The following is a 12,625-nucleotide window of genomic DNA, read 5'->3' on the forward strand; positions in this document are numbered from 1 at the left end:
ACATAGAGTGGAATGATTGTCTTTATATCAGAGGTAGAACAGGAAACAGAAAAGTTGGATAGAAAGTAAATGCAGAGAAAACCAAGATTATGAAGATAAGAAACCGGACAACAGATACAAAGCTGTATGCAGATGGAAAATAAATCAAATAGGTAGAAGCATTCTGCTATCTGGGGTGTGTGATGACATCTGAATGTGGCTTTCATAAAGATATTCTTCTGAGATTAGGAAAAGCAAACATCGCTTTTGAAGGTGGAACAGCATCTGGTCAAAGAGAGGTGTAAGAATGCGTGGCCGTCCCATCCTGTTAATCTCTGAGGGGGGCCATGCCTCCTCACTGATATAAAAAGGGGAATTAGCTGCTCCCAGTGTTCAGGTCCTCAGGACAGGCAGAGCAGTAAAGCTGTCTATGAGCCTCGGCCTGCAGTCAGGGCAGGGTAGCAAATAGTGTAGGGGGCTCTGGCCTGCAGGCAGGGCAGAGCAACAAAGTCTGGAAGCCCCAAGCCCTCAGTCAGGGCAGGGCAGCAAATAGTCTAGGGGGTTCTGGCAGGGGTGAGCACCAACACAGTCTAGGGGGTTCTGTCAATCTCAGAGGGAGGCCACGCCTCCTCAGTACATGAGGTCTCCATGCCAAACTGATCAGATTATACCACGTAACTGTACTGAGCATACTACTATATGGAGCAGAGACCTGGCCAATAAAATGAGATTGGAGGCTTCTCATCACAGATGGCTAAGAAGATACTGCACATTTCATGGAAAGACAAAACGACAAATCTGAGAATAAAGGAGCTGACAGAGCAGACATGTTAGGAAATATCAAAGAACTGTGGTATAGAAGATGGGAAGCATTGAACTGCATACCTGAGGGAGGAAGAAGAAAGCGAGGATGGCCAAAAAAGAACTGGCAGAAGATAGTGACAGAGGATATTGAATGCATTGGCATCACGTGGAAAGAAGTATCACAACTACTGAGCAACTATAATCAATGGAGGCACTGGACAACCCAATGTGTCAGTGGCACAGGAGAGATTAAGAACTACCTTGTATTCACTAATCTTAATCTAACCTCTTTTTCTACTCTAGGCAAATCCAAAGTACACAATCTTGAATGTTATTCCGTAACACAGATGAGATCCTGACCTCAGTTCACAACTACAGCTTTCTTGGCTCTGTAACTCTGTGTCAATGGGAGTTTTGATTGAGTAATGAGTGTAGGCTCAAGCCCATGAAAAGCAGAGTTTTTTTAAATGAATGGGACTGAAAAATCCACAGGGATCATAACACTTGCAATACTTTTACTTAAACCATTTGCTTCAGCCCCAGACTCACTTTGCTCTAATTTTTCAGGCAGAGGTATGGGAGTTTAACTCCACAACTCTTATTGATTTTAATGGGAGCCTATAATAACCACAAAGGAATAATATACATTTTAGGGAAGAACTATCAAAATAGCAAACAAGACTGAGAATGTGGCAAACTTGTATTTTTGGAAAATATCAAGCTAGAGTTCATTATGTCACATTAGTCTCAAATATCAACTGTAAAAAAGCAGTAAAGAGAATTAATTTACTTTAGAGAGGCAGTGTGGTCTAGTAGATAAGACACAACCAGGTGTTTGGACACCTGAGTTCTATTCCTGGCTCTGCCAATGACCTGCTATGTGACTTTGGGCAAATTTACCTTCCACTGTTTGCTTTATTATTATTTGTATTGTGGTAGCACCCAGGAGCCCCAGTCATGAACCAGGACCCCATTGTGCTAGGTGCTGTAGAAACACAGAACAAAGACTGCCTCTGCCCCCAAAGAGTTTGCAATCTAAGTAAATTCTATTTAGATCCTAATCTCTTTGGGATAGGGACTTTCTGTTATTATATGTTTTAACAGTGTTTAGTATAATGGGGCTTTGATCTCAGTTGGGATCTCTAGGAGCTGCTGTAATACAAATAAATACTAATAATAAAACATGCCAAACAGCCTTGTCAATGAGCACAATGATATGGCTACATTTATAGTTAGGCATTACTATGGCCTAATCTGTATTAGCAATGATTTGTCAATGACTATTACGGTACATGTTCAACCAAATAGGTTTGTTTATTAGCACATAATGGCAAATTCTACCTGAATCTATGCTGGTGTGAAAGGTAGGAGGGGACCGGGGGCTTCTTCTTTCTCCTATCCCACTGTAACCCATGCAGATGTCTACCAGGATGCTGACCTAGTGCTTGTGCTAGGTGGTAGTCCATGCCCCCAAGACAGCTGGAAGTAGGAGCTGGGGAAAGTGCACATTATTTCTTTCTGCACCAGCAGCTAGAGGTTGCTGTTAAGCATGCTGCCCCCAGATCTATGGACTTTCTCTGCCTTTGAAAGGAAGAACAGTTCAAGGAACCTCCACTTGGCCACTACACATTGGCTCCACACCTCAACATAGACCAGGGAGACAATGCCACAGTTTAGAACATGCAGTCCATGGTGAGTAGAAGTCATGTGACTCAGAGTTGGCACAACAGACAGACATTTTATGAGACTGCAGGCTTGATCCAGCTGTGCTACTTTAAGGTAAAATTACCAGGAATTTTGATGGAAGTTTTGCCTGAGTAAGGACTTCAGGATTGGACCCTGCCTGCAGTGTAGGAAGTCTTATGTTGATGCATTCTAAAGCGAAAACTTAAAAAAAAATTGGCTGTAAATAGAATAAAAGGAATTTCTGTAAACTCAGCTGTCTGTAGATTTAAAAGGGGTTATAAGTAGACACTGAAGACACTGAGTAGCTCAGGCTGAAGCTGATATTTCTCTATAATGTGTGGACACACAGTCCTATGATTGCAGGCTCCCCAGGACTTTTTAAAAAAAAAAGTATGTTAATTACATGTTTACAGGGATTATTTTTGTTTGTTTTCTCTCTGATTTATGGATTGGAGGGGTGGTTAACATATCAAACCACACATTTTGGACTGGAACCTTCCGTACCCAATCATATTATTCCCTCTGGCCTATTGATTTTGTGCTCAGTTGTGTCTTATGTGCATTAGCCCATGCTGGATGTGCTGGAGAGCCACACTGCCCTAGAGAAACTTAAGCAGAGACCCTAGCGAGGCATAGTGAATGTGTGCTTGGGAGGTTGGGAGTCTTCCCCTCGCAGACTATACAGGAGCAGAAGAACGACTTTGTGACTACTGCTACAACCCTGGAATAGATGCAGTGGTCCCTGTGGCTGCTATGCTCCTAAACTATGCAGGTACTGACCAGTGGACCCACACAGCCACAGATCTATCAGCTCCACTCCCAAATTACTGCTTTGTGCTGGCGCATAGCCCCCACAGAGCACAGCTCCATGCCTTACGTGGAACATGCACTGTTGTATTAATTTAAATGGAATAAATGGGCCAAAGGTGTTGTTGTAACCCAGTCAGTGTCCAACACTGAAGAGTTGGAAACAAGGTCTGGGGTTTAGTATACAGAAACATCAACCTGCTTAGTACCAGGGCAAACACCACTAAAATCATTATAACCTTTCATTAAAGGTAAAGAAAAGAAAGGAAAAAACAGTTAAAGCATTTGAAATGTACAGTACTGAATAAGGCTTTCATTTTAACATCATCTCTTGTTCCCTGTCCCTTTAGCTGGAAAGAGTTTTTAGAAGGCAAAAAGCCCTTGTTTCACAATCTCTTAGATGGTATCAAAAGTGGAAATAACTGGCCTTTTGGAGAAAAGAAGTAGTAGTTCAGATGGGCTGGAGCTGTTGTTGTTAAAGTCCATTCCTGTTTCATCCCAGGTGGTGTTGGGATTCAGCTGGAGCCAGTAGATGTGGCGATGTCGTCTGGGTTCCTCTCTCTGGTCTGGTCAGGACATCTCTCAGGATCAGGACAATGAAGGCCTGGGGTCCCAGGAGATAGTGGGTTTGGCAGCCATGATGGTGAAGCTCTTTCCACTAGCCACTTTTTCTCCCCAAAGTCTCTTTCTTTTAAGGACTCACAAAGGGAATGGTGGGTGGGATAGCCCATCCCCTCATTATTTTGTCCACCAATTAAGCCTAGTTTCCAACACACCAATTTTGGTTCACTGATTTCTGGTTCCACACTTTTCTTGTTTACCTGGCACAATATTAACACAGTCCTTAAGTTATACTAGTAGGTTATTTTGTTTGGACTAATTCAGTCACTCTGTCTTGCTTTTGCACCTTTTCCCATCAACATTTTTTATTATAGGTTATTGCGACATCTTATGAACTTTCACATACTTTTCACAGTTGAGCTCACAATTAGGGTAATTGTGAGGCCCAGTTATCACAACAGTTTTTTCTCTGTCTGAAGCATGAGCCCTTTGTGTGGTCTCCCTTGAATTCTCCTTCTTCCCTCACGTACCACCCCATCGCCCACGCAAACACACATTTCTGCAGCTAAACCACAGCTGTTGCCAGGATACTGGATTAGGTGAACTACTGGCCTGATCCAATATGCCAATTCCTATGTTTCCTGGTTCTGCAGTGTTAAGGTCCTTTTGTGCCTGTAAAAGTGATGGTGTTGGGGTAAGATTCTCCCCACAATGAGCAGCTGAGAGATGTATGACTCATGCCCACCCGTTCATGTCTGTTATGCATTTGTTTGTGGCATGGGCAGTACAAGAGAATGCAGTAAAAGGTGTCAATTATCTCCCTTTTTTTGGATGCTGTGCATTGGTACTACAGGACTGAAGAATCCCTGAGAGTATCCCATGCTTTTCCAGCCTGAGCTCCCCCACCCCGCTGTAAGATAAGCTATGTACAATAATCCCCACTTCCCCCTTCAAGAACTGATACCTCTCACAATGCTAAGCATAGAGACCTACCTACAACCACTCCTTATGGCAATGTTGTTTGCTCCTTACTCACATCATTGTCAGATTTTTCCCATCACTAAGCAGCATTTCAGACATGAGCAGCAGCTGTTCCCAAATACATATTCCCCAAGAACTTGTAGAAACACTGCCTGATCATTATGTAGTGTTTGCTTAGGATTCCCCCTTCAGTGTCCTGCAACTTCCAGAACATTCAACCAGGCAGGCATCTGACTGCAAGGGACACAGTGAACTTTATCCTAAATGTGCCTTCTGTATAGCTGGCTCTCCATTGTTTCGGGAAGTCAACCTGTCCTGGAGCAGGGATAAAGGTTTAATAAAATGTTGCTCAGTGAGCCATGCCGCACTTTCCCAATTGCTCAACTCAAGGCAAGTCTGTGTTTTCAGATCTAAGGCTAGAACGAAGTGCAGAAAGGACATTCCAGTTACTGCTTGGGAAAGCCATGAACATTGCTAAATGAACTATCTACATATAGCGTGCACCAAATTTTCTTTATGCAAATCATGACTATGTATATGCATGCGGCTTTACCATGTGACCTGCCTTCTTCCCTACTCCATCCCTATGTTGTAATCTATAAGTAATATACTGGATTGTAGGTAGGTTGTGGGAGGCCTGACTTTGATTGAGAACTGCTCATGGTGCAGATAATTATGACCAGGAGGAAACATCCTTTTAATCAGTACTGTATTATTCACTGGCATAATTCCTCATAGTACAGAGTTCCAGCCTCAAGCCTTTGCTTATATTTACTTTTTGTGATGGATCCATTTGGTCTCTTTGGGTTCTTATAGAGATGGGCTCAAACTAAGCCTCTCAATCCTAATTATCATGAACTTCAGGGAAGATGAGATCCAAAATTACCAGCTTCTCCCTAAATCTATAAAAGGCTACACAAGCCTCCTCTTTCCCTGCACGTTAGAGCAGTTCATATCAGAGGGCAGCTCAGAACTTTGCAACTTGGGCCCATATCTAATCTTACGGTGTCACAATCTGCTTTCACTAATACAGAGTCCTAAAAAAAACAAGGCCTCTGTCTATATAGAATATCAACATAAAGTCAGCACCCAGAGCATGAATAATGACCAAGTTCCTATGCTAATTTTTCATTTGACTTTAAAATGAAGTGTCTATGTTGGACACTTAGGCTATGTCTATGCTGCAGTGTATTCCCAGGGTTAGTAGAACTTGAGGTAGCTGCCCCTCAGTTTGTTAACCCAGGGCTTGGGCATCTAGATTCATATACAACCCCACATTAGGAATTGTTGAACCCTGGGTCCCAATCTGGGGCTCCAGTATCTATACCGCATTATGCAGGCCCAAGTCCAACCACCTGCATCCCAGAATTCCTGGTGCCCTCCCAAAATATGGCCACTCTAGCCCTTTGTTCATAGTGCAGTGTGGGAAAAAACTTGACTGTCCATAGAACAAAGAAAGTCAGCCTGTGGGATTTTGATGGACTCTCAGAGCATGAGTCCAGTGGGGTTGTGTCTATACAGCAAACCAATAGAGCTTGAACCCTGGGTCCTGACTTGATGCAGGTTTGGACCCTCCATGCCTGCGGGGTCCTGGGAACCTGGGTTCAAGCCCTAGGTTAGCACAGTTTGTGTGTAGACAGTAGCGGGGTTAGGCTTGAGCCTGAGTTCAAACCCTGGGCTCATATTGCAGTCAAGACATACTCTTAGTAACAGAGCTTACATTTAAAAGGGACTTTATCTGTAGTCGTGTGTGTGTGTATTTATAGCTAGACTATATTATTAAAATTGTATTCACAGACAGTCCTTTAGTTTAAAAAAAAAAAAAAAAAAGGCTCTTTCTGAGACAAGGCACAATGTTATTACAAGGTCTCAACAGCTTTGTAGCTCCCCACGCTGATTGCAAAATGAGAAGACAAACATTGCATTAAAAATAGTCGCTTTTTAAAAATCTAAATTTCAATAACATTTTTCATCAAAATTCAGAAAATTTCAACCTCCTCTAGTTGCTCATAACCTAAGGGGCCATTCTGAAACTTTAAGATGGATAGAGAATTGCAATACCAATCTTCATAGCTATAATTTATGGGCCCAATTCTGATTTCACAGTGGTATTACCTAGATGTAACTACCTTGACTTCAATGTAGTTAATCATGATTTATATAAGAGTAAATGGAAACAGAATTAGGTCCCCTATCTTATCAAAACTATTATGCTACTGATACATACATATTTAGGCAGATATAGCTAAACTTGCTGTTCCAATACCAATAGTTCAATTGAATCACTTCAACTGCATTCTTCCATCGTTATGGCTTTATGCTAAACAGCACTAATGAGCACACAGATCTAAATGAATGCAAAAATTCATTAAAATTAGATTTAATGTACTCTGCGTATTTTGTTTCTTCAATAAAAAAAACAAAAAAGAAAAGGAAGATTCTTTGTCATGCTATCTATAGCTTACTCCATAAACTGAGTACCCATTAAAATATGTTTGATGTTAAATGATTAAATCTGTGCAAACCCACAAAGGGTCTGATTCTGTAGGGGTAAATCTGCAGAAATCAATAGAGTTATTCTGGTATGAGAGAAGAATCAGGCCTCAAAAGAAAAGAGATTCAATGGTTGCTATTGACAGAGCAATACCCGGAGAAGGCTTATGATGTCTGAAAGTTGGCAGATAAAATTAACATAAAGTTCTGTTCCCAGAGCCAGGTTAAAGCAATGAGTAAGGTCACACTGTCTCCGTATCAGTATAGAAGAGGAAGAGCCCGCTTTCCCTCCCCTGAGGAGCCTCCACTGGCAATACTCCAGATTCCTCATCAAGTACAGATAGTGATGGTAATTCCCCCTTTTGAGCTTGGCTTTAGTCATCACTGTATCCTGGCATGTTCACATTTTCAAGGGATTTTTTCTTCTTCAAAGTCCTGAGCCAGATCCTTCAGAGCTTGTATCCAGGCAAGCTATTGTAGTCTTAATTGCATCCACACTAATTTGACAGCCAGTCGGCTGGAATTCAAAATCAAGGCACATAATCATCCCGTCTAGGCGTAATGAAAGGTCTTGCCTCTCAAAAAGCTCTACATGTATTTAAAATGGCTTTAGAGCTTAACATAAATACATGAGAAAGCAACAATAGGCTAGGCTAACACAGCTAAACATGGATGATCTCTTCTTTTCTAAGAGATGTATCATTCATGAATACATTTTATTTTAGGGGGTTGTAGGGGGAGGTAGGGGAAATGGAAGTCTTCCAAAAATGTCACATTCTGGAACCAATCAGGGTGACCTCAGGCAGAGACTAAGGAGGTGGTTGCCTGGAGATCTTCATTTAAGGGTGCACCACCACCACACCACTGGGACAGATGCAATCACTGAAGAACAGGCCAGAGTCCTGACTAAGGCTTCTTTCTTCAGGGATTCTGCTTACTTGTTGCACCTCTCTTAACTGTACACAATTGGGCAAAAACTCAGACATTTTTGGAGGAAAAATTATTCAGATAAGGGATTGGTAACTTGGTGAGCTGGGGAGAGGGGAGGAAACAAGGAAGGGTAGGAGAAGAGCTTCATGGGCCTGATCCAAAGGCCATTGTAATCAATGGAAGGGTTTGCCTGGGACCCTGTCTTTGGCTAGGATGCCACAGGGCCTTCCAGTCCAGGCCGCACGGGCCATGGTTTTTACACAAATACATCTTGATTCCATAGGCTTTTTTTTTTTTTTTTTTTTTAATATAGAGTTGAGGGGCTTTTGAAATGTTTCACCTATTACGGTCATTATGCCTTTATCATTCATGCTGGCATGCTCCACAGTATCGCAAAACTGCATTTATGTTACCAGGAACATGCAAAAAACCCTACCATTTACAACCCACTGAAAGACATCCCAGCTCAAGAAGCAAATGCCTAAAAGAGAGAGAGAATGAAATCCAACATCCTTTTAATATCTCTACTTTCTGCTAGGTGGATGAGCTGTTTGAACTTTAGAATCCTTTTTCCATCGTCTCAGGCTTTTGCTCCGTCAACAGTTTTATTACACCTTTAACATAATACAGTCCTCATGCTATACTTCCATATTATGTAATAGGGGTGGGGTAACAAATTATGACACAGTTAATCAGAAACAGGGGATTTTAATTTCATACGGAATCATCTGCATTTATTCAAAGAATGTACAGAATGAAAAACACCGCACATTCAGCATATTCATTAACAGCCCAAAGCAACTGTTTAGAGTTACTTTGAAATACAAAATATTGTACATCTCTAATTTATAAATAAAGGAAATTAAGTCCCAGCTGACATGCTTGGTAGGATAACCAGACTGGGGGGAGAGAGGGGTCAAATTGTGACTCCGCTCCAAGCCCTGGGAATGGGACTGCATTTTTGCACTGTCCTAGGAGCACACCAGGAAGCAGATTGTGATACAGAGTCACAATTTGCCTCTCAGTTCCTCCTGTACTCTGGGATCAGAGACATAGCATGCACCAGCTCTATACCTGGCACAGTGTTCACTCCCCCAGCATATTGGCACAGTTGTGCTGGCCAGAGTTTTAGGGTGGAAGCAAGCCAAGGCTCCACGCATCCTCCTCCTGCTCACCTGCGTAAGATTGCAAGGGGAAATACAGCAGCTCTGCAGAGATTGCTCCACCCCCCAAGCGACTACTGACAGTATAGGTGGCTGGCACAGGAGAGTAAAGGAGCTCCTTACATCCCCTCTATCCACCTGTACAAGTGCACAGCCTGGGCCCCAATCTGGGCCTTTGATAAACTGATGTTTATGCACCGAGATGAAGAATAATTCCTAGGTTATGAGTAAGTAAATAACTAACACCAATTAAAAATCCATCACGGATTAGACCATAATCACTCAGCTTCAATTGATTTATTCTTTTTATAACATAAAACAGAAAATACAATCTTCAAATATATTCAAAATGAATGCCTAACATGAATAGGAGTGTTTTCAGTGTTTCTCGGTGTTTGAACTGCAAAACTCCCATTGATTTTCATAGAAAACATTGAACAAAAATCCCATGTGTATCTTTGAAAATCAACCCCAAGAATTAATTCAATGCCCCCCCTCCAAGCCAGATTGTGGATGAAGGTTACTTGCTTAACAGTTTGATCAGCATTGTGATCCCTTTCTGACAGCATGTGACTGGGTTACCTGTGGGGTAGTGAATGTATGTATACAGACCATGCACTGATGGAGACATTGCTATGATCTCTCTCCACATGCACTTGCAGTGACTTTGAAGTAAATTGCTGCTGGAGGTGTCTGCTGATTTGAACTCTGCTATGAGAGAACTATTGTTCATATGGATCAGATGGTCTTGCCCTCACACAGGGGTGTGCAGGGCCACCATCTGCAAACATCTTTGGGTGTGCTGTTGTGGCCTGACTATACAATTACCTCCTTGTGCTTGCAGATGGTTGTTCTGCTCTTGAGGTGGAGTATCATAAGGGACCTACCCACGCTGGAGGCCCTTGCTGCATATGGAATGCAGAGTAACAACTTCTTCTGATGCTCACACCCTGTTCCCGCTCACTCTCCGCCCCTTTTCCAACTTGTACAGCCTATAGCAGACTCTCCAGGTATACGTGCTGTTGTCTGGGATTTGAAGGCTGCTTACTCACCCACTTAACCGGTTCATCCTCCCTTATACAGTTCCCAAAATGTGTGATATGCTTATTCACCAGAAGCTGCCTTACTGTTACATGCCATTTTTCTCCCATATATCCCAGCATGTTATAGGAACTTTAAATGAAAGATTTTCCAAACTGAAACCTTAATAACCCCTCAAACAGGAAGCCCAGCTCATTAGAGCTGAACCCACTCTGTGTACGGCATAGGGAAACCCTACAAAAGTCCTTGCCAAGCTCAGCTAGTACCCAATACAACAAGGAAGGTTTGTGGATCTCAATCCTCCTGCTATACAATGATAGCTCTCCTTTGAGCATAATTCTTCTATTCTCTCTGCTAAGACTTAGTAAAAGAGGTTAAAGTCACAACATAGAAGGGCAATTGGACATATCATCTTCCATTCTTTTACACGAGACTATGACTCTTATGAGAAGAATGTAATCCCCAGTTTTCTATCTTAACTCTGAATCATCTGTTTCATTGTGTTTGAAGTCAAATCATGTCTCAGGATATTATAAAGGAGGTTAATAATTTGTACAATAGCTTCCATTCCCTCAGTGTTGTTTATAACAATGGATCTTGACAATGACATTTGTTACCTTGCCTCTTTCTGCCTTCAGACTATTAATTAAGATAAAATGTGTATCACAGATATTTTTCAGACAGATATAATACAAGTAACATTTTTAGATACTTTACTCATAGAATTTTTTATCTAGGGATCTAAAGGCATGTTTACTTCACTGGGAGTTGCAGGTGCTCATCACCTCTGAAAATCAAGCCACTTATGTGGGTGTTTAAATCGAGGCATCCAGGTTTGAACATTTGAGCCTAAGTGAGTTGCTAAGGGTCACAAAGGAAGTCCAAGGTAGAACCATGACTAGAACCCCAGAGTCCTGACTCTAAGTCCCCTGCTATACACACAAAATAGGAGTTAAAATACTGGCTCAACAAACTTGACAAGCCACCCTTTATTTAAGATATACCACAGTAGCTCACAGTTGTACACAAAAGCACTGCAGTAATATTGATGTGAGATGCAGGGTTTGGAGATGTAGAATACACAGAATCAAAAGGCCTTCAAAGTAATGAACATGATTTCCAGAACTATATTATTACACTAGTGATGCTGCTGAACTAACAAGCAAGCCAACACAAAAGCTCAGCAACATTTCAAATATCGGGATGGGAAGGAATCATTGATTGCCAAAGTGATAAGGAGAAAAATCACTAAGGAAAGAAGCGTTATTGCGAAAGCAAGCTTTAAAACGTCTATGTAGAAAAACTGTGATGCTCCACTAGAACACAATTCTGGCAGCTCTCCCTGAGGCTGAATTGTGAGAGCTGAGCCAAGAAGAGCTGATTCCCCAAATCTGATTCCAGAACTTTTCACACCCTCCCTTCCTGAAGGGGTGGGCATGCAGCAGCATTGCCCCGTTGAAAGGATAAGGGGGGGGATTCCCAAGATCTGATCTCAATGTGTTTAACCCTCAGAGGGCTCCATTGTGCTCCAACTGAAGTCAATTGGCCGTTTGTTTTTTACTTCAATGTGAGCAGGTCCCAGAGGATGAATCAGATGACGCTGGTCCAAGATGGAACCTTGTGGGAGGTGGGCGATGAAAGACCCTGCTAATACCTCCATGTAAGTAAAGGACTAACAGAAAGCATAAAGAACACTGTGGTGAATTCTGTTAAATGAAGTTTTCAGTTCTGGTGTGAGAGAAAAGGTGCAATGATGAAGTAATGAAGGGATTTTGAATTACACAGGTAGTTTTACAAGGTAAAGAGTTTGGGTGAAATTCTGGCTCCATTGAAGTTAAAGGGAATTTTGCCTTTGACTTCAAACGGATCAGGATTTCTCTCTCTCTCTCTCTCTCTCACCACTCCCTGTCCCCCAACCTCCCCATGGTACAGGGGCATTAAAGTTGCAATGTTGAGCACTCAAAAGTTAGGTGGTCTGTGCAAACTTAATTCAGCCCTTCATGCATATACATCATGATACAGCCATTAATTACATGATCACATACTAGTTTCCAACAGACTCAGACTCATAGACTTTAAGGTCAGAAGGGACCAATATGGTCATCTAGTCTGACCTCCCGCATGATGCAGGCCACAAAAGCTGACCCCCCCACTTTCCCTTAACTCTGCTGTTGAAGTCT

Source organism: Terrapene carolina, unplaced genomic scaffold (genome assembly GCF_002925995.2).
Source record: "Terrapene carolina triunguis isolate 2854851 unplaced genomic scaffold, T_m_triunguis-2.0 Scaffold180, whole genome shotgun sequence".
Taxonomy (NCBI): Eukaryota; Metazoa; Chordata; order Testudines; family Emydidae; genus Terrapene; species Terrapene triunguis.